Source organism: Sardina pilchardus, chromosome 2 (assembly GCF_963854185.1).
Source record: "Sardina pilchardus chromosome 2, fSarPil1.1, whole genome shotgun sequence".
In the NCBI taxonomy this organism is placed as follows: Eukaryota; Metazoa; Chordata; class Actinopteri; order Clupeiformes; family Clupeidae; genus Sardina; species Sardina pilchardus.
The window spans coordinates 21908763-21931253 of NC_084995.1; the positions used below are offsets into that span (position 1 = coordinate 21908763).

General features: G+C 46.4%; 1 non-coding gene across 1 annotated transcript; it reads left to right on the forward strand.

The window, feature by feature from the left end:
- Positions 1–21488: 21488 nt before the first annotated feature.
- Positions 21489–21562, forward strand: trnat-agu (transfer RNA threonine (anticodon AGU)). Its single transcript has one exon. It is a non-coding gene; the product is annotated as a tRNA-Thr (tRNA).
- Positions 21563–22491: the final 929 nt, after the last annotated feature.

Sequence of the window (22491 nt, forward strand, 5' to 3'; positions counted from 1 at the left end):
GTTACAGGTCAAAACTGCATTCTGATTGGATCATCAGTATCCAATCAGTAACACATATTTTTTCAAATGGTGAAATGACAGATTTTTATTGGTTTAGACCCAATTAAACATCATGTCCATTGCAATGGACGTGGGGTCCGAAGACGATTTACTGGTAGTAAGACAGAATACAGAGTACAGCAATCACAATGGGCTGCTGGGGAAGGCGTTCCTCCAGCACACAGTCACAGAGTAGGTTTTATCCTACTCTGTTATCAGTTGCTGGCCAATGGGGCCAGTCCATACATCATTGTTGCCACCCGGGTTGGTACGCAGAGTGGTCCAGAGTTAAACATTCTGTCATTACATAATGTTAACTAAATCATATTATTCGCACCATATCTAAGATTGCCTTCAAGCAAGCAAAACTAAATCTGTTTCACTGGAAGGGCAAGGGGGTAACAACAGGACAACAGTACAGAGACTGACAGGTTTAATGGAAGGGCTGATGTTATTAAAGTATTAAAATACGTGATATTTTACGGGAAAATACTAAAATGGGAAGACAGCTGCAGGAAAAGAGCTAAAATACCTGAGAAACCTGGAAAAAAACGGGAGGCTTGACAGCTATGCATGATGTTGTAGTAGATGTCGTAATGTATGTGGTATGTAGCTTTGCATTATAGGCTTAATTCCCGCTATAAATTCATGTAGGTTATTCCTGATGTAACCTGCGTTGTGTGGAACCACCGCGGTCCAGCCCTGCACACGCCCGGACTCGAACCCGCGAGACAGCAGCACCACGGATCGGGAGTCGAGCGCGCTAACAATCCAGCTAAAAGCCCAGGCTACTAGCTTTCATGCCAGCAGCGCTCTTGAAGCGTCGGGGAGTGAGGTTTACTAACGTTCTACAGCATAGCTAACCAGCTAGCACCCGTTACACTGAGTTGAAGGTTATCTGTGCGACTTGTTATTGTAATAAAATACATTAAATCACCACAGTAGCAGTAAAAATATGGTTGTGTTTCGATTAGAATTTCTGAGTTTATTACATGTTAACTGTAATCTTGTTCATATTAAATATTAATAAACGTTTGATTGGTGATTAGCCTACCTAAAAAACGCTACTCAGAATTGGGCTTGGAGAACAAAATGTTCTGAACACACACACACACACACACACACACACACACACACACACACACCTCGTGCATGCTGTAAATGCGTACGCCTACTGCCTAAGCTCCAAATTACATCTTATGATAAGTTAACGTTTAAGAATCTGCTGCATGTGTCCTGCAGGTATGTTTGATAGATTGGTCCATCTCATCTCAAGGTTTCAATGCACAACCGGAATAACAGTTTTATATGTGTTAGTCAACTGCAAAATAGGATAGCCTACTTTCGGGGCTACATTCAAAACATTTGCAAAATCGGCTGGCGATGCCTCTACACACATTCCAAACAGAAAAACATACTGTCAATAACATAGCTATGTGTCTGCCAATTTCGAATATTTAGCCTACATATATTTTAAAAATTGTAGGCTACATATGTCATGTTTGTTGTATATGGGCCTGTATGACTTTACAGAACAAAAATACACAAAAATGAGCGAATCTAGAAGTCTTACCATTTTGGTATTGATGCGTGGCCATTAGCTTTTCGGGTGAAGTAGGCGCGCAGTCTTGCAGGTCTGACCAACGCTGAAACTATGCTGCTGAACGGAGAAGGTAGACTAATGTTAAACAAGCCTATGCTTTTTATTCTGACGTGGGTTCCTGCCGAAGACTGTACATAGCCAAATAATTTCCCAGGTTAAAAGTAGGCCTATAGGTCTGGGGTGCGTTTCCCGATAACGATGGATAGACACTCTTACGAGGGTTTTCTACGATTCATCTTAAGATCGATCGTTAGGATTTGCCGACTGTTTCCCGAACATGCTCGTAGCGTGAACGCGCGTCCACTGCTCTTACGATGCTCTTAAGGGAGCTGTCCACGATCAAAGTTCTGAAATATCCCCTAATTTGATGATGATGTCAGGTGACTGCACGTCATAGCTAAGCGCACCGTCTGAACTTCGGATCTATACATTAATTAACATCAATACGAAAATAGAAAACCTTTGACATCTGCATGTAAGCATTCCAATTAGCCTAGGCCATATACCACACGCATACATACTTTTGTATTATTTAACATTAGATTGTTGCCCCGTTTTTATGTTTGTTGGAAGATATTGTAACGCCGAGGAGAAGTTAGGAGACAGGGAGGCTGAATGTCGTTCCAAAAACTCCGGTAATTTATTCTCTCAATAAATTACAGGCTAGTACACGGGCAGCAGGAGGTGTCCACTCAAAAACAACAAAGTGCTCACTGCTAATCCCTAATTTGCTAACTCAGTCACTCAATCACTCAACACAACTCACTCGCACGTAATTTTCTTCAACTCTGATAAAACTTAGTAAACGTCTTAGAATCCCTTATTCTAATCCCTCCGTTATCAATAACTAACCTATCTGATCCCCTAAATATTCCCCCCTGGACACCTCCCCCCAATCACAACACATCAGAACTGATTGACACATTCTATGACACAGGAGGGAGAGGGAGACACAGACGCACACACACACACACGCGCACAGACCGGGAAACAGGAGACACAGGGGAAACAAACAGAGCAGTCCAACAAGGGGCCTATAGCCTCGGCGCTACACTGCCCCCCCCTTTAAGTTCCTCGTCCCCGAGGAAAGATGGCCTCGTCAAAGCGCCGAGGCGGGCGGAGTTCTCTCCTCGGCCTCAGACTGTATGCGGGCTGATGTTGCTGGGGCTGCTGCAATGATGCATCGGGAAGCACAGCACCAAGGGGCGAGACAGGGATGTCGTCCGGTACCGCCGGTCGTTGGTAGGTGTGTGGCCTCCGTCCCCTCCGGACATTGCTGGACACATCCGCCAGCCGATGAGCCGAGCGCCTACGAGCCCGCTCCTCCCTGTGGTCGTCGGGCACAGGCGAGGAGGAGCACGCCGTCGTGGGGTGGCCCTCACCTCCTGGGGCCTCATTTATAAACGATGCGTACGCACAAAAGAATGCGTACGCCTCGTTCTACGCAAGCTTTGGTATTTATAAAACGTGAACTTGACGGGAAAATGTGCGCACCTCCACGCAAGCTCTGACCCATGCGTACGCACAAAAAAGGGAAAAGCAGAAACTGCGACCTCAGGAGGAAACAGGTACAACGACCCGAAATTGGTTCAATAATTGAAGTTTAACACAAGCATAACATCGCGCAATGACGCGCATCAATGACATAACTGCCTTAACCTAATCCTGTTTAAAATCTAAAACGTGGTTGATTGTTGTTTCGTGCGCCCGTCAAAAAATCCATCTTATTTGATGCGAGAAAGACATGCTGATAGGCTATGCCTATGTATGTTTTGTTAATTATCCACTTATGGCTTTCATGCATGTTTTGTTATTTGTCAATAATCAAGGCTCAAACATGTTGCTTGTTAGCTTGCAAATGGTAGGCTATACAGTAAGTGCTGACTTGCATCGGCTTTCTTGCCACTGGCTGAATCGAGAACTGGCTGACCGGACTGGAAACAGCCAACCTTCAGCCGAATTTTGCCAGACGTGTTAGGAGGTGTAACTGCTTCATCACCAAACTACATCAACTTTCCTTACATGGTGAACAGGCAAATAAAAACGCAGTCTAATTTCCCAAATGTGATCCGTGCTATTGACTGCTATCATATTGCTATAAGACCACCGAGTGAAAATAAATGTGCCTTTGTTAACAGGAAGCATTTTCATTCCCTCAATGTCCAAGTTATATATGTGACACGGACATGTTGCTCACAAATGTTGGCCTGATTCATATTGAGACATACTGTAGCAGCGTTGGGCGCAGACTGAATGCTGGAGCTGTGCGCGATGGTGGCTTCTACTGTAGGTGCGGGCGAATCGTGTTTAAATCCTGTGTGTAAATCCTAAAAGAATTTGTAGCAATTTTTCGACCATTTCTAAACATTCACCCTTTACTCATTCAAGTTATGTTGTAGGTGACAGTGGATATCCGCTGAAACGGTGGCTGCTCACGCCATTTATGAACCCACAAACAGTCAATGAAGTTGCGTTTTTTGTCTTTCCCGCTGTTTTTGGCATGTTGTCCACAGACATCAATATTCATTAAGGGCGTTTCGCTGAATATTTATAAGCAATTATGGGTGTGTCTTGTGGTACGCACAGGTGCCGCAAATGTAGAGTAGAGCTTGATTTATAAAGGGAAATTGGCGTGGAACGTGCGTGCGCACGATTTTATAAATCAGAATATTTCTGTGCGCACGCACTTTCTGAGTTTTGAGCGCACGCCATCTTCTGGCGTACATCCTGCGCAAAGTTTTATAAATGAGGCCCCTGGTCTCTGCTGGGGTCGACGTCCGTGGTCGTCAAGCACAGGCGAGGAGGAGCGCGCCGCTGCTGGATGGCCCTCACTTGTCGATCTCCGCCGGAGCCGATGTCCGTGGGCCCTCTCCTCCCTGTGGTCGTCAAGCACAGGCGAGGAAGGGTTCGGCCAGCACGATCCCAAACCTGGTTGATCCTGGGTGTCTCCAGGTCCACCTGACGCTGCGTGTCCAGCTCCTCCAGGTGTTCCTGGAAAACTCCCAGGGACCAGGGAAAGGGAGTTATAGTCCTCGCCCTCCTCTAGGGTTCCCCACCCATCCCCTGGCGCTGCGTGTCCAGCTCCTCCAGGGTCAAGGCAGTTCGCCCCAGGGGAACGACGCGGACTGCTATGGAAGGGATTGCGATCACCTCGATAAGGAGCGAGCCTATCACGATGGAGGACCACACACCGCGCTCCAGGTCTTCTACGGATGCGATACGTCACTTCCCCAACTCTCTCCACCACATACGCAGGCCCGTCCCATGCCGAGTCGAGTTTGGGTGACCGTCCTTTTTTTCGTTTTGGCCCATACACCCAGACCAACTCACCCACAGTGAAGTCTCGCCCTGCACTATGATGGTCATATGCTCTCTTCTGACGAATTCCAGCTTGAATGGCTTGGTGACGAGCAAAGTCATGAGCTAGTTGAAGTCGGTCCTGCAGTTGGTGGGCATACTCAAGCCCTGGCGGAGCATCTGGGGCATCAGGGGGTAGGCCCATGAGGAGTGAGGGTGGGGTCCGCAGCTCTCTACCAAGCATCAGTAGCGCTGGAGTGCAACCTGTGGACTCTTGGACTGCAGTACGGCTTGCCATGAGGACCAGGGGAATCTGCAGGTCCCAATCTCTCTGATCCTGCTGCACACACAAGGCCAGCTGCTCGGCAAGGGTGCGGTTGTACCTCTCGACAAGGCCATCGCTTTGAGGGTGGAGAGCAGTGGTCCGAGTCTTCCGAATGCCCAGCCGCTGACAGAAATCTGTAAAGGTGCGGGACTCAAAATTTCACCCTTGATCGGTGTGGAGTTCTGCCGGCACACCAAACCGAGCGAACATGCCTCCAAGGAGCACCTCAGCGGTGGTACACGCATCTTGACTTGCCACAGCGTACGCCTCGGGCCACTTGGTGAAATAGTCCACCGCCACCATGATGTAACGGTTTCCCCGGGGTGTCAAGGGTAAGGGCCCCATCACGTCTACAGCTATACGGTCCATCGGATAGCCTACCCTCCTCTGTTGAAGTGGAGCATGGGAACGGCCCATGGGTCCCTTACGGGCAGTGCATGCGTCACACCGGCGGCAGTAGGACTCCACATCTCTCCTGCACGTACTCCAGTAGAACTGCTGCCTCACACGTTTCAGTGTCTTATTCACCCCAAAGTGACCCACTCCAGGCTGCCCATGCATATCTGCGAGGACCAATCCGCAGCTAGACTTTGGGACAACAGTCTGCCATTTAGATAGACCCGTTGCAGGCTCCACCCAGCGTCTCTTCAGCACCCCGTCATGTAGGGCCAGCCCATCCCGCATGGACCACAGGCCCCTCACTGTGAGTCCATAAGCAGCTATGTCTTCCCAGGATGGACGCTGTCCGGTCTCCACCCAGCTGATCACAACCTGGAGCTCTGGGTCTTTGCGTTGTTCGGCGGCCCAGGACATGTTGGAGGCCGGTAGAATGGCTTGGCACTGCACGACTAGACTTTCCTCCGCTAACCCGTCAGGCAACATGCTCTCAGCACTGCCAGGCAGACGTCTGCACTGCGGACATGAAGCTGAGCAGCTCCTCCTGGACAGCCCATCAGCATTCTGGTGGTTTTCTCCCTTTCGGTGCTGAATCTCAAACTGGAACTCCTGTAGCTGTTCAATCCAACGTGCGACCTGACCCTCAGGCTCACGGAAAGAGAGGAGCCAACGCAGGGAGGCATGGTCAGTCCGGACCACGAAAGGAAGGCCACACAGGTAATGCCTGAAATGACGAACAGCGTCAACAACAGCTAACAACTCTCTCCGGGTCACACAGTAGTTGCGTTCAGCTTTGTTGAAGGAGCGACTGTAATATTCAATGACCTTTTCCCCATCGGCTGTCACCTGCGAGAGGACAGCCCCGAGACCTACATTGCTGGCGTCCGTGTCCAGGATGAAAGGTGCAAAGTGCCAGCTTCAGATTTTCAAAAGCACTTTGCTGCTCAGGCCCCCAATGAAATTTGTGTTCCCTCCGTGACAACTGGTGAAGTGGGGCAGCCACAGTGGCAAAACTTGGAACGAAGCGGCGGTAGTATGAAGCCAGACCCAGGAAAGACCGTAACTGTCGAAGGTTGCAAGGGGCTGGCCAGTCACGAACAGCTTCGGTCTTACGGTGCTCAGTAGCAACCCCTTCTCCAGTCACATGGTGTCCGAGGAAGGTAACAGCACGCTGCATCAGGCTGCATTTCTCGGGGTGTAGCTTCAGGCCGGCTTGGGCTATCCTTGTGATGACTGCATCTAGATGACACAATGCAGACTCAAAGTCCTTGCCGTGTACGAGCAAGTCATCAAGATAAACAAGACACCTCTCTTTGGGAATTCCCTGTAGCACACGCTCCATCAGTCGCTCGAATGTGGCGGGCGCATTGCAAAGCCCAAATGGCATGGTGGTGAACTGCCACAACCCTGTCCCCGTAGTGAATGCTGTCTTGGGTCTGGCATCAGCAGCAAGGGGCACCTGCCAGTAACCAGACCGGAGGTCCAAAGAAGAGAACCACTTCGACCCACCCACCTGATCCAGGAACTCGTCAATCCGGGGTAATGGATAGGAGTCCTTAACAGTCACCTCGTTGAGCCGCCGAAAGTCAACACAAAACCGCCAGCTGTCATCTTTCTTTGGGACCAATACAACGGGAGAAGCCCAGGGGCTGTCAGAGGGCTCAATGACTCCAGCGGCCTTCATCTCCTCCAGACACTGCTCTGCAGCCAGCTGTCGAGAATACGGCAAGCGACGGGCACGTTGACGAATAGGGGCTGCATCACCAGTGTCAATGCTGTGCTGAATCAATGGAGTCCTACCAACATCGCCTGGGGTCGCAGCAAAAACAGCACAATGACGGTCCAGCACAGCCCATAGCATCTGTTTTTGTGACTCATCAAGGCCTACGCTATTGTCTTCCCACAACTGCTGGATGGTGGACTTCTGTATGGGTGCATCGGCGACTAGTGCTGGAGGCTCAGGTTCCATTGCAGCAGGAAGCGGGCTGGGAGGGGGTGGAGTCTCAGATCTTGAACAGGCTGTTGAAAACGGCACAGGAAGGTCTACGGTAGTGGGCATGGTCATGGATGCTGGTGGGTCAGGATTTTCAACCGCATGGAGCACGCCAACACAGTTTAACAGTGGACGAAGGGGTGAGGGACCAAAACAGATGGGCGCAGTGTTTGACTCTCCAAGTCTGAGGCATGCTGTCCCTAAGTCAATGACAGCCGCTGCAGCATGAAGGAAGTCAATGCCAAGGATACAGCGCTCAGGAAGTTCAGCGACCCAGGCGCATATGATAACGTAGTGTCCAGCCACCTGGATCTCTACCTCACACTGGCCCACCATAGGCGCGCGCTCGCCCGTGACAGTAGTTAAAGGGACATTGGTGGGCCGTGGCACACAGTTTACTAACAAGCTGGGGTGGACTAAAGTAACAGTGGAACCAGTGTCAATTAAAGCTCTAACTGAATGACCATCTACGACAGCGGATACATGACAGCACTCAAATAGGCCAGAAGCAGACGAAACAACATTGTCAGGAGATTCTACACTGCAGTCAGGACCAGGAGACACTCCCATTACTCTGGTCCCTTCCCGTTTCCCTGCTGTAGAGAACCAACAGCCGTGTCAAGCGTGGTGCAGTCCCGGCGCAGGTGGCCTCTCTTTCCACAGCGCCAGCAGACAGCAGAGTCACGGTCGAAAGAGGTAGGTCTATGAGCAGATGGAGGATGGTTACTTTCTCCTGGATGGACGGCAAAGGCTCTAGGACGGCTACTCCAGCTGTTCGCGGCTCGTGCTGGTTGCTCATCAAAAATCCCCTCGATGGCGTGGGCCTGCTGAAGCGCCTCTTCAAGTGTGGTGGGTTGCTGCAGCCGCAGTTGTTGCCTAAGCCTCTGGGGTGTCAGACCACGAATAAATGCATCCAGAGTGAGGGCGTCTCTCACTACCACGTTAAAAGATGGGTAGCTGCACTGAGCTAGGTGCTGTAGGTCAGCCATGAAAACACCAAGGGTCTCATTGTCCTGCCGCACACGTTCCTGGAACTGCTGACGGCGTGACACAGTGGGAGTGGTGTCACCAAACCTACGAGACAGTGCCCTATGCAATACATCTGCCTGGGTCACCTGGCTGCCGCGGACGTCCAGAAAAACCTGTAGCGCATCTCCTTCCAATGCAGCTGCTAACTGGCCTACTCTATCCTCTTCACTCCAGCCATTAGAGTTAGCCATTAGCTCAAACTTCTCACGAAAGGCTTCATAAGAGGTACGGCCATCATATCTGCCTAACTTGAGAAAGCTTCTATTACGCACAGGCTCAGGTGTAAACAGTGGAGTCAAGGGGACAGACGACCCAGCCTCTGTAGCTATAGCATGCTCGCCGATAGAATAATTGCCCCCCCAGTGAGGCCCAGTCACCGGGGAGTTAGCACATTGGTGGGGTGAAGGCTGAGTGTCTGGCAACTGTGTGGTGTTCTCTCTACCTGTATAAAATAGCCTGGTTTTCTCGTCGGAGCCTTTATGCAGGGTGTTAGCTGCCATGCTAGTGTGTTCTAATGGGAAATTAGCATACATGCTACGGGGCTTGTTATTAAGGAGCTGATGGGAGCTGCAGGCATTTGGTAGTGGACACACAAAACTGGGTGGTGTGGGGAGTGACGGAGCAAAAAGGACGTCTGGAGAAGAGGACTCCGTTTCATTGAGAGGGAATTTGTAAGGTGCATCAGTCAAGCAAACACTTTTGCTGCCATCGGAGTAAGGGCTAGCTTCTCCCGCTAGCCAGTTAGCTTCAGACAGCGTAGGTCTGTCAGCGTCTGTTAACGTTGATGCCGTTAGCCAGTCGTTAGCCGTCGGCGTACTAGCGAACCGGATGTTTTTATTAAATGCCTTCCGGTCGAGCTCAGTGCCGTTGCCAGTAGCAACGGCAAACCGAACGTGAGTGTTGTCAGGGGCACGAGCGTTAGAGGCAGCACTTGATGAACATTCCGTTCGAAGTAATGGCAGAAAGGGGTTATTGCGAGACCAAGACACAGGCAGAAAGGGGTTATTGTGAGACCATCTAGCGCTAGCTCTCTGTCCCTCCGGACCTCGGCGGTCCTGCCCATGTCGGGGCACATCCTCATCAGGCTCCCTAGTCTGTCCGAGTAAAGGGAACGACCTTACCAGCCCAGCGATGTCATCCATTTTCGGCGGACGAAACGATCCCACTTCCAGACACCAGTGTAACGCCGAGGAGAAGTTAGGAGACAGGGAGGCTGAATGTCGTTCCAAAAACTCCGGTAATTTATTCTCTCAATAAATTACAGGCTAGTACACGGGCAGCAGGAGGTGTCCACTCAAAAACAACAAAGTGCTCACTGCTAATCCCTAATTTGCTAACTCAGTCACTCAATCACTCAACACAACTCACTCGCACGTAATTTTCTTCAACTCTGATAAAACTTAGTAAACGTCTTAGAATCCCTTATTCTAATCCCTCCCCTATCAATAACTAACCTATCTGATCCCCTAAATATTCCCCCCTGGACACCTCCCCCCAATCACAACACATCAGAACTGATTGACACATTCTATGACACAGGAGGGAGAGGGAGACACAGACGCACGCACACACACACACACGCGCACAGACCGGGAAACAGGAGACACAGGGGAAACAAACAGAGCAGTCCAACAAGGGGCCTATAGCCTCGGCGCTACAATATGTAGGCTATATTAGGCTTCGGCTAGCTTACTCCTACATCGTTTAAGCGAGTTCTTTGCTAACCTACTTGTGAGAGCACGGTGTGCTGCCTGTGCAATAATGTTTCGTGTCACTTAAGCAGATGTTTGAATAAAGAGGTTGATAAGAAAATGAGGAAATGTGTAGGCTTAAATAACATAGCCTATAGGCTTAAATTTTGACGCAGAACAGACTATTGTCACATATTCCTTTCTCTGTTTTTACCTCATAAGCCTAATAAAAAATAAAAGGCTACACAAAAAGATAATGGCAAACTTTTCTGGCAACGTCTCCTTTCATAACTTGTAGGCTATTCTTGTCCGGTTTTAATAACATTATGTCCATAATGAATGCTATTTTGCACGCTAAAATCTGAATCATCACAAGTAAATTTACAATAAAGAATGGTAACGTAAGTTGGATCATTATATTCTTAGTTGTAATCCCCCTGCATATCCTGCTGGTGTCTCCACTGAGGCATAGCGTTACGACGCTCTTAGGCAGTAACGAGAACTCTGGATCACTCGTAGATCTACGAGTGTTTTCACGATGCTCTTAAAGGAATACGCCACCCAAAAATGAAATTAAGCTAGTCTCGGTCACCCCCAGAGTTAGAACAGTGAAAAAAACCCGGTTAAAATCCGTCCGGGCATTCTCCTGCTTTGGGAGCAGCGATGTTAGCTTTAGCTTAGAACAGTTGCTGTAGATGAAGGGTGTCAGTGAGCACGTCCTCCAAAAAAGTGACCGAGACGTCTACATTTTTTTCTAAATATATTTTGGGAGCCGTGTGTTCAAAACGAGTACAAATCATAATGCAAAATCGAACGAGACTATTACCTGGGCAGATCTTTACTTGGAACTATTTTCAGCCTCATCGCCGACGAAGCACCGCTAGCTAGGCGCAAAGTTCTCACGTAGCAGTCTTGTAAACTCCCAACTAGCTTCGACTGGAACTTCACAAGTGGTGCTACGTGAGAACTTTGCGCCTAGCTAGCGGTGCTTCGTCGGCGATGAGGCTGAAAATAGTTCCAAGTAAAGATCTGCCCAGGTAATAGTCTTGTTCGATTTTGCATTATGATTTGTACTCGTTTTGAACACACGGCTCCCAAGATATATTTAGAAAAAAATGTAGACGTCTCGGTCACTTTTTGGAGGACGTGCTCACTGACACCCTTCAACTACAGCAACTGTTCTAAGCTAAAGCTAACATCGCTGCTCCCAAAGCAGGAGAATGCCTGGACGGATTTTAACCGGGTTTTTTTCACTGTTCTAACTCTGGGGGTGACCGAGACTAGCTTAATTTCATTTTTGGGTGGCGTATTCCTTTAAGCTACGATGGTTTCGGGAAACAGTCGGCAAATCTTAAGACGGTTGTAAGAGGGACTTTACGATCATCGTAGGCTTACGATGCTTTCGGGAAACGCACCCCTGACCTTGCGCACATATGCTACGCGATTTAACCTTTGAACGGGAGTGGGCGAAGTATATACTAAATATTTGAAGATCGATTTTAAAAATAAGATTCGAAAATAAGAAGAGCAGATGTGCAAGTTATGTTCACTTCTTACAAAGCCATTTAAAAGTAGAGCTGTGACAGTTAGAGACAAAACTAGCACGACCAGGGCAGACGCGCCAGGATCGTCCGTATTTAGGCTACTGTGCGCGCTCAGAAACGAGAAAAATGTCCCGTCTGTGTGTATGTATCACAGTCACCTTGACCATAACTTCCAAACTCTGCACAGTATCCCATTAGCTGCCTGCCAGTTGGCTATACAGTTATGTCATGTGAAGTGTTATCACATTATCAAAATCAACCTTTCAAAAATGCAGACTATCCACGCGCACACATTTTGAGCAGGAGAGAAAATATGCCCGCAGGCACGCAATCTTTTTTACTTTTACTCGGTTATCAGCACACAATGTTAAGCCAACTCAAAACTCAGCTGGAGGTTCTGCAGAGCTGCATATGCGTGTGCGCACCGTGGCATTAATTCCTGCAGGAATCCAGATCTGCGACTGGGCATGAACGAAACGGTCCCAGCCTAACCGCTTCAAGTGCAATTCTCAGACCGCAAGCAAGCAATATATTGCTTTATATTGTGAACACTGACCTTGGACATATTTTTAAGACTATACGCACAACACCCAATGACAAGTTCAGTAATTGCTGATACTTTACCACCAGCCTACAGGTATTTTAGGATCCTTGGCCTGAGTTGCGCCTGATAAACTTAGCCAGCGTTCCTGCGCAACGTAAAACCCATGCATGCTAGACGATCGCAGTCACATATTTTTTTTTAAATGACCTGTATGGTGTTGGCTAGATATACAGAAAATGTGGTTAACGCCGTGTGATTCTATCACGTCGAAATCGGTAGGCATGATTTCGACGTGCTAGACCTGTAGCTCAACCGCACGGTAGGCCTGCTGCTTAATAATAATAAACGCTTCCCAAATAGCATTTTTTAACGAGTGATGTTGTTCAAACCCGTTTTAGAACACTTACCAACTGGACTTATGAAGGAAAGTCGAGGTCGTACGTCACTCGAGATGGTAAAGGGAGTTGTGCTCAGCACTGTAAGAAACTCCGGGTTCGTTACGTTGCTGGTGCGATGTGTCTGAAGTCGCTACTGACGTTTGCTACTTTTTCAACAATATTGCCTACTGGTTAAAAATGCTATTTGGGAAGGGTGCACTGCCCTGCCCTCCCCTTAAAAAATGTTAGTGTGTGTGTGTGTGTGTGTGTGTGTGTGTGTGTGTGTGTGTGTGTGTGTGTGTGTGTGTGTGTGGGAGTGAGAGAGTGAGTGAATGAGTGAGTGAGTGAGTGTGTGAGTGTGTGTGTGTGTGTGTGTGTGTGTCTGCATGTATGTGCATGTATCATGTATCTTTAATCTTTATATGTGTGTGTGCACGTGTGTGCGTAGTGTACAGTCAATATACACATGCATTTATTTATTGTATGGTCCCTCATAAACACAAAACTTGGCATACTTTCAGAGGGTGTCAAAATGATATACGCTTCAAATTTCATGCAGTTTCGAGCCTGTCAACCAAAGATACCTGTGATTGAAATGCCTCAATTTTGCTTTATAAGATTAAAAATAAAACATTTGGTGTTCAGTATAAAGAGACATACGTAGAGCTTTCTTGTGAAATCATTTGACTTAGTTTAAGAAAAGCTTTACTTATTTTAAGACATCCCTTCCTGAAATAATTTGTCTGGCAATGCGTTAAAGCAAAGATCATTAAGGGGCGGAGCAAGATACTTCCAAAGCCATCGATATCTCAAAGTTGCGACACTACCATTGACTCCCGTGTACAAACAATGGCGGCACATCCGGGAACTATTCCATTGATAATGAATGAATATCTAATAAGACTTTTCTACATGACTTTAGTCGTGTGCATAATAATGCATTTTCAATGAGTAATATATGTATGAGGAAATGCAGTTTATAGTAATTTTCATCGAGTATTTACCGTAAATATTAATGCGATCGCTGCTGTCAATCCCGTAGTAAACCAGGGACCGAGGGAACTACTGAGTCTACCCACTAACCACGTGACCGCTCTAATCTGGCTTTAACCAAAGCCATCGATATCTCAAAGTTGCGACAGCCGTTGACTTCCATGTTAAAGCCAGATTAGAGCGGTCACGTGGTTAGTGGGTAGACTCAGTAGTTCCCTCGGTCCCTGGTTTACTACGGGATTGACAGCAGCGATCGCATTAATATTTACGGTAAATACTCGATGAAAATTACTATAAACTGCATTTCCTCATACATATATTACTCATTGAAAATGCATTATTATGCACACGACTAAAGTCATGTAGAAAAGTCTGATTAGATATTCATTCATTATCAATGGAATAGTTCCCGGATGTGCCGCCATTGTTTGTACACGGGAGTCAATGGTAGTGTCGCACTCGCAACTTTGAGATATCGATGGCTTTGGCTTTAACATGGAAGTCAACGGCTGTCGCAACATTGAGATATCGATGGCTTTGGATACTTCATGAGAAGCCACTTCCTGGAACCCGAATCGCAAGAGGGGGGGTCAAAATCCCCCTTTATGCAGAGCAGAGGCAGCAACTGTTCCATTGAAGTCTATGGGCATAGATCAGAATTTCAAGTATATGCTAAGATTTCCATTCTCTAGAGTTAGGAATGTGAATTTTGGGCACGGTTTCATGACACTCAACCCCTTCTGACCACTTCAGGTACATTTTTAGCATTTTTGAGCATTCCCGTCTGGAGAAAATCGACTTTATATCAGGTGTGCCCCTCTTGTTTATTCTGCTGATGTTGGCCGGTCGCTACGTACGCTCTTGACAACACATTAGCCAGCCAGCTGAACCAAATCCTGATTTGTGCTAACGACGATCAGATGGCGCTGGGGTAACTTAATGAGAGCAGCGACATATTTCCATTATTCCATTGATGTTTTTATTCAATTCCTTGAAAGTGTACATGCTTTGTGTGTGTTACTTTCCATATTAGAATTAATAAATGTAGAAGGCTTGAAAGAGCAGCAAGATTATTTTGGAACATCATCAAGCAACTGATTGCAATTGCATTGATAATCGAGCGCTTGATTTTATACAAGTGTGGAAAGGGACCTGATGACACCCATGAATACGTCAATGACACGCATGACACACCCCTTTTATGCCGAGGAGGTGATCTCCGTTTTGCGCCCATAGACATGAACTACGACGACGTATCTTGCTACGCCTTAAGAATCTTTGGTTAAAGCAACACCATGTAGTTTTTCAACCTTCATAATATATTTCCAAGACCCTTGTGATCACTTTACAAGAGGTTGAATGACACGTCTGCCATAGCCTGACGGTGTCTGTATTGCTTTTACTGACACTCCAGAACTTTGGGTTTCGGGTAGGACCCGAGCGCAAAAAGGTCGACATGACTGGACGGACAAAATCATCTTTTGGGTTAACTAGCCTAATGACTGCAGAGGGGTATTCCACGAACGGAGGTTTAAAGAGACCCTATGCAACTTTTTCATAGTCATAACATCGCTCAGAAATTGTTGTTTTGCTTGACTGACCAGTTTCATCGAAAACAGTAATATTTCCTCCCGCCCCCAGTGTCCCTATCCGCTATTGCAACCTTGCCGTTTCTGCAGTAGACGATCGCTCCTTGTTTACATCTGGAAGTCAGAGACGCATAAGGAACAAGAAGAACCACGCTTGCAATTTATATATTTATATATTGCCTATATGTATAAATATACACGCTAAAGCTGTCGGGAAGCTCTGCAGAGAAATATGCAAGCATAAAACGAGCGAAAACGAAAAACGAAACCGAAACCAGAGATAAAATCGCCAATCCTGCCTAGTTCCTCTTTAACAAACACAGAGTTAACGCTGAACTCTGGGTTGATTGACCCTGAGCCGACTAAACCAGAGCTGTCGGTTCCACCGCGCCGGTTATGAATTAGTTTAATCAACACGGGGTTGGTTAACACTGGGTTGTGGGCGTACACGCCAAACCTATAAAGACGTGATGTATGGAGCATGGAAATCCTGATCAAAAGGGCGAAACGGGCTAGCTGCCGCTAGGGGCGTCTAGATTTCTTCAGATTGCTTCAGATTTTAGCGTGCAAAATAGCATTCAGTCAATGGACATAGGAATGTGATTAAAAGTGGACAAAATAGCCTAACAAGTTATGAAACGAGACGTTGCCAGTAAAGTTTGTCATTATCTTTGTGCCTTTTATTAGGCCTGTGAGGTAAAAAAAGAGAAAGGAACATGTGGTTTTAGCCTGTGCTGCGTCAAAGTCTAGGCTATATGTTACAGTAACACATTTCCTCATTTTCTTACTCGACCTCTTTCTTCAAACGTCTGCTTAAGTGACACCTCAAAACGTTATTGTACAGGCAGCACACCGTGCTCTCACAAGTGGGTTAGCAAAGAACTGGCATGATTTAGGACTAAGCTAGCCGAAGCCTAATAGACTATGTTACATCTTCCAACACACATAAAAATGGGGCAACAATCTAATGTTAAATAATAACAATTATGTATGCCTGTGTGTGGTATATAGCCTACTTGGGATGCTTACATGCAGATGTCAATGGTTTTCTATTTTCGTATTGATGTTAATTAATGTATAGATCCGAAGTTCAGACAGTAAACCTAGCTGTGACGTGCAGTCACCTGACATCACCATCAAATTAGGGGATATTTCAGAACTTCTAACGTGGACAGCTCCCTTAAGAGTATCTTAAGAGCAGTACACGCGCGTTCACGCTACGAGCATGTTCGGGAAACAGTCGGAAAAACCAAACGACTGATCTTAAGATGAATCGTAAAAAACCCTCCTAAGTGCATCTATCCATCGTCATCAGGAAACGCACCCCTGGTCCGTTATGTAGCATATCTCCTCCCAAAGGGCTGGATTTGGGGTGCCGGAGTCCAGCTGATACCCCATCTCGTCCAGCAGCTCGGCCTGGTGAGTGGTAGCGTTGAGGGCTCTGACCGCCAGGTCCGACAACTTATAAATCTTCTGATAAATGGATGCCATGAAGCGGTCTATTTTCTCAGGCAGAGTCAGGTTACCAGCGGAGAGGGAGGTTCTTTGGGTCGGGTGCAGATGATGGGCGACGGACTCCTCGACTGCTGGTGGGGCGGAGAGCCCAAGCTCGTCCATCCCTTGAACATCCACTACGGAGAAACCTTTGACAGGCACCCGAGGGAAAAAGGCTTGTCCCAGAAACGCTTCATCTCGGCTACACATGCCGGGACGGCGGGAAGGAGTTGTTTAGCTGATGGGGCTCGCGATGGTAGGCGTTTACCATCAAAAATGTCTCTCGCTGCACCTGCGTTGTTCTGCGGGACAGGCCAGTCAATCTTAAGCTTAGCTGCGGCTATTCTGCAGACCTCGAGGAGGCTGAAATCCACCTGTTTGGGGCTGCTGCTAGCAACGCTAGCTGACCTGCTAGCCTGGGTCAGCGGGATAACGCCATTCTCCTCTTCGTTCTCGTTCTCACCGAGGAAATGCGCAAACGCTTCATCATCTTCGTCCTCCTCCACTCCATCCTGACCTTCGTCCAACAACTGGTTGTCAAACAAATGGGGCAGGGGGGAGTCAACATCCATGAAGTCCGCCCAGAAGCCACCCGGTAAAGCGGAGGCAAATGTCTTCGGCTCGCTCGGTTGGTCAGTCGAGAGGCAAAGGGTTGTCCTTTGACGTCGACGCCACTCGAAGGCATCTTTCCAGGATCCACTACTGCATGCCCCTGCAGTGGGTACAGACCTCCGGGTCGACCAGAGACTGCTGGGCGTTTCCTGACCCCAATGCAGGCAATGCACATGGGATGGGGGTCCTTTCCTGATATCTTAAATCCATTATTGGGGGGGGGGGGGGCAGGAGCGGGGTCCTGGGGATCCAGCGCTAGCCTCCGGAGGTTCGCCTTGACGCGTTAACTTAGAAAATTATTCGCTTTACACGACAGAAGAATTCGCTTGATGTGAGTAGCTCGCCTTGACACGTTAGCCTGAAGTGGAACAGAATGAACTGTAGCCTTAAAGAAATCCCTGTGTTCAGCGACCAGCCTTGACGGTAGTCTGCGGACGAAGAGCAGAGAGTTCGGTGCAAAGTAGTCTTCACGGGGAATAGTGCGAGAATGGCGAATAGCTGGTGATACTGTGGTATAAATACAGAGAGCAGGCCTCCGTATCACAGCTGTGATTGGTCTGTCTGCGACAGACGTGGTGTAATTGGTGCTTCCGTGGTTGGTCACGCCAGAGGGCGTCTCCCATAGTGAGATACCAAACGAATGTTTGAAAGAGAACCACCACCTCCATCGTACCGGTGCCAAAACACTCCACTGCAACAAGCCTTAACACTCCAGTTGCCCTCACTCACCCTCATCATCATGAAGTGCTTTGAGAGGCTGGTCCTGGCCCACCTCAAGACCTGCTTACCACCCTCACTGGACCCCTTCCAATACGCCTACGGCCTACTGTCAGAAAAGGAGCACAGAGGATGCCATCTTTTCGTCACTTCACTCCGTCCTGACCCACCTTGACAATAGCAACACTTATTTATGTGACAATGCTGTTCATTGTTGTCTCTGTACTTGTACTCTGCACAATGACAAAATTGAATCTACTCTAATCTAAGCGGATCTTCCTGTGAATGAGACAATCACAGTCTTACGGGCATGCTAATAAAACAAACAGCTGGCACCTGACAGCTGAAACCTATGAATCCACTTTAGGGAGAGCAGTGACCTTAAAGGCCTCCTTCCTCTAAAAATACAGCCTAACTGTCACAAAGTGATAATATAAACGGATACCTGAGCAATCTCCAACGGAGGTATTTCTATGGGGATACAGAGATCTTGTCAATATGTTATTAAGGTAATTTGCTTGATTGGTATTTGGAGTTCAGATAAGGTTATTTGTTATTAAGATTCTTAACTAGAAATGCAATTCCAAGGAATTGCTAGTGTATGAAAATGGCAAAAATGAAATGTAAAATATAATTTGTAGTTAACACAAATAATACCAAAAAAAAGAGAGATGGGATATCATATTGTGATATATCCTCTTAATTGTGTGTTCCTGAAATTGTTGTGTCCCTTTTAGGGGAACTGGGGGGTGGAGTTTTAGGTGCGTGTGTGTGCGTGTCTACGCAGGTCCAAGAGTGAAGGAGTTGGACATAGAGTTAGATCTATTAATTAATGCTCTGTTAAAAGCGTGAGTTGTGGCTAAAACAGCAACTCAGTTGTGATATAATAAGCTACTTGATTGATAAATAAAGCACGGAAAGTTTCCCTCAAGTGTGACAAAGTGTCTGGACTAGAGTATCACAATATTTATCCTGGCTGTAGCCTAACTTTAGATGAAGCAGTAGGCTATATGAGTTTCACAATAGGCTATGCGCTCTTAGCCTGACTCTTGCCAGACCCAGTAGTTCCGCCATGCTCCACCAGAGGCGTTTCGCTGAGCTCCACACAAGGGTCTGGGCTCGAGAGCAATCCAAACACCTTCCAGGGAGCAAAAAATGATGAACCAATCAGGAGCGCCAAAGCGAGTGTTTGATTCAAACAACAATGACGGCACGTAGCGAGGAGTCTTGTGCTGACATTGATTCTGCTATTTTAACCGTTTTGTCGAATCTATCGAGTATTCATTCTCTAAAAGATTTACAGAGAATAGTTTTGAAGACATTTATTGGTGGCAAGGATGTTTTTACTCTTCTTCCGAACGGGTTTGGCAAGAGCTTGAAGAAGCCAAGCACGACATTCAAGATAACAGGCAAGTGGTTTATCAAATCACATGCAAGAATGTTTTACAAGGACCCGCCTTCATAAATACATCTCCTATCGAGAAGTCCCAGATCCTTGTGTGAAGCAGACAGCGAACTACAGGATCTGGCGAGAGTCAGGTTAATGCGCTCTATGCATGGTGGTAAACATTTAAACTTAGAGCTGAATTAATTGCAGAAAAAGTGGTCAGAAGAATAATAATAAAAAGTCCAGCGATAACAGTACAGTGCATTTTCATGCACTGTAATAAGCCTACTAAGCAGCAGTTCAAGTTCATGAGAAGGCCACCTAGACTGATTTCATAAGTGTACTGTAGGCTGCTTGCTGCTAGCCTGGCCACAAATGTTTAATATGTTACCATCTGTGCCTCTACGCAGGTGGCTTAGTGGGATAAGGTCAGGATTCTCATTTCTCTCCTGTATTTAACTCGCTGGCCAGTCGAGTGAGTGACATGACCCTACAGGAAAAACTTTGCATCATCACATGAGGAATTGAGCTTAAGATCAGGCTTATCATTTAACACCAGTAGTGACAGTGTGGTTTGAGAACTTTTGCTCACAGGGAAAAACTGGATGTACAGCCACGCTTTAGTCTTCATGGTTAGAGGGTTGACAGGAAGTGGAAGCAACCCATTGGGTATTTTCTTTCAAAAGATGCTACACCAGCTCACACCTTAGAAGCTCTGCTGAAAGCTCTGCTGAAAGAGTGCTTAGATAACGTTAAAGCAATAGGCCTAACAACCGCTGTGCTTTGTGACCGAGGGACAAACAACATGTCCCCTTTCAAAAAATCAGGCATTACCTCTAGCAGCCTTTCTTCAAGTATTCTGGGGAGAAGATCTTTGCCCTCCATGATCCACCTTACCTGCTTAAAAACACCAGATCAAATATGTGTTCCGTACCAACCAATGGTCGACTCCCAGCTATCAAGAAGGAAATCACCCAAATTAACAAAACAGCACTTTCAGCTGAACTGAACAGCTTTTCAAAAATGTGTTTCAACAAAGCTGTCTAAGTCCTATCCCACACAGTAGCAGCAAGCCTCTACGCCTATGTTGCCTTTGGTAAACTCCCGACGCAGCCTACACATTTAACAGTAATTTCTACAGGGATACAAAAGTCCTCAGGTGTCCTTTATCTGCTAAATCAAATTTCTTGAGGAATGCCTCCCTATGCCAAAGGGCCTATTGGCCTAGGTAGTGGCTGGTTTCACTGGCCTGTCACTACTTGTTCACGGCGAGACTAAACCAGAGACACTTATATATGCTATGATGACCATGATCCAGCACACTTGAACTCTTTTGCTGATGCGTTGAAGATATTCTATAATATCTTGGTTTAGTCAAAGTCTTTTTAAAAAGACTGTGCCGTTAGTTAAGACCAACCACCTTTGTCAGTGTGCGTGTGCAGTGTGCTCTAAAATGTAAAAACAGGGAGCTGCACCGCACTGCAAAAAGAAAATAAAAAACACCCAGAAAGCTAAATAAAGTGTCACAAATGATGTGCTCTGCTGCCCTAAGCCAGTAAAACAAAGCATTTTTTAATCAATCTAAAAATAATTGCACACTTTACTGTTTATTTTACTGTAATTATTAATATTTGTAAAATAAACTTCAACCTCTGACTCTGCATTTACTGTTTGGTTGGTTTCACTGGTTTATCACTGACCTGCATAGCCTCTGAACACTTGGATAAGACTAGTCAAAAAATGCACAGATGCTAACCCGCTACAGAAGGCATTCTGTTCGCGAAATAGTCATTAAAAGCCTGTATAAAATCACAAAACTATGTAAAGGTGATGACTTTTGCATTTGTTATAAATTACTGGCGCCGTGGCTTAGATGGTTAAAGCGCCTGTCTAGTAAACAGGAGATCCTGGGTTCAAATCCCAGCGGTGCCTTATATGGGAAGAGTTGTTTTCTGTTCAGTCATCCGGGAGTGTGCGGTTAAATCGAGCTCATCCAAAGGCTAGACGACATCAGTGCGTAGCCTACACACCCAAGTCATTATATCAGAAAATGTCTAATGAGAGTAGGCCTAGGCCAGGGGTTCCCAAACTTTCCCATGACAAGGCCCCCCAAATACCACTAGATTGTGGCCAAGGCCCCCCTTTTGCATGATGTTGTATTTAACCCATCAACGATACGGCAAATGTAGAAATAAGTTAATAAAATAGGCCTATATAGGTGAAAATCTATTTATTTTATAGGCTTTGCACTATTTAGGGATGCAATGGTTTTACACGTTTCTCGGTATTTAAAAAAAATATGCGTTCATATGTTAAAAAAGCACTGATAGGCACACATAAGCTGAAATAGTTTTTTTAAAAAAAGTGTGACAGTGTTTAGGCCTATTACATTACAAAAATATATAGGGAAAACCTTATTGCCTTAAGCGGGATACAGATCATGCAGCAGTCTCTGTTCAACCCTCCACACACACAGAAAATGGCTTGTCTGGTTTCTATTTCATATTTTGAATTCATAAACTTTATATATTTAGTTAACATTATAGTATTTTGAGATCTGCATAATTACTTATAGCTAAAAATATTCAGTAATTTGAGTACTTCACATTGATTGCACTTTAATGATATCACAGGGGTGGTGTGTCTAATTGAGTGCCTGTCACTTTAAAAAGTAGCCTACGTGAACGTAATTAGGTTTCATTCGGTTTTTGGAAAGTAGTAAAGCATAGTTCAAGGATATATGTTTTCATTACATAAAATGAATGTTCAAAAACGAACCAGGTAAAGAATTTTTTTGTGTCTTGCAATGTTAAAATCTATGATTTAGGAGTAGCATGGTATTGTGCGTTGTCCCGTTCACT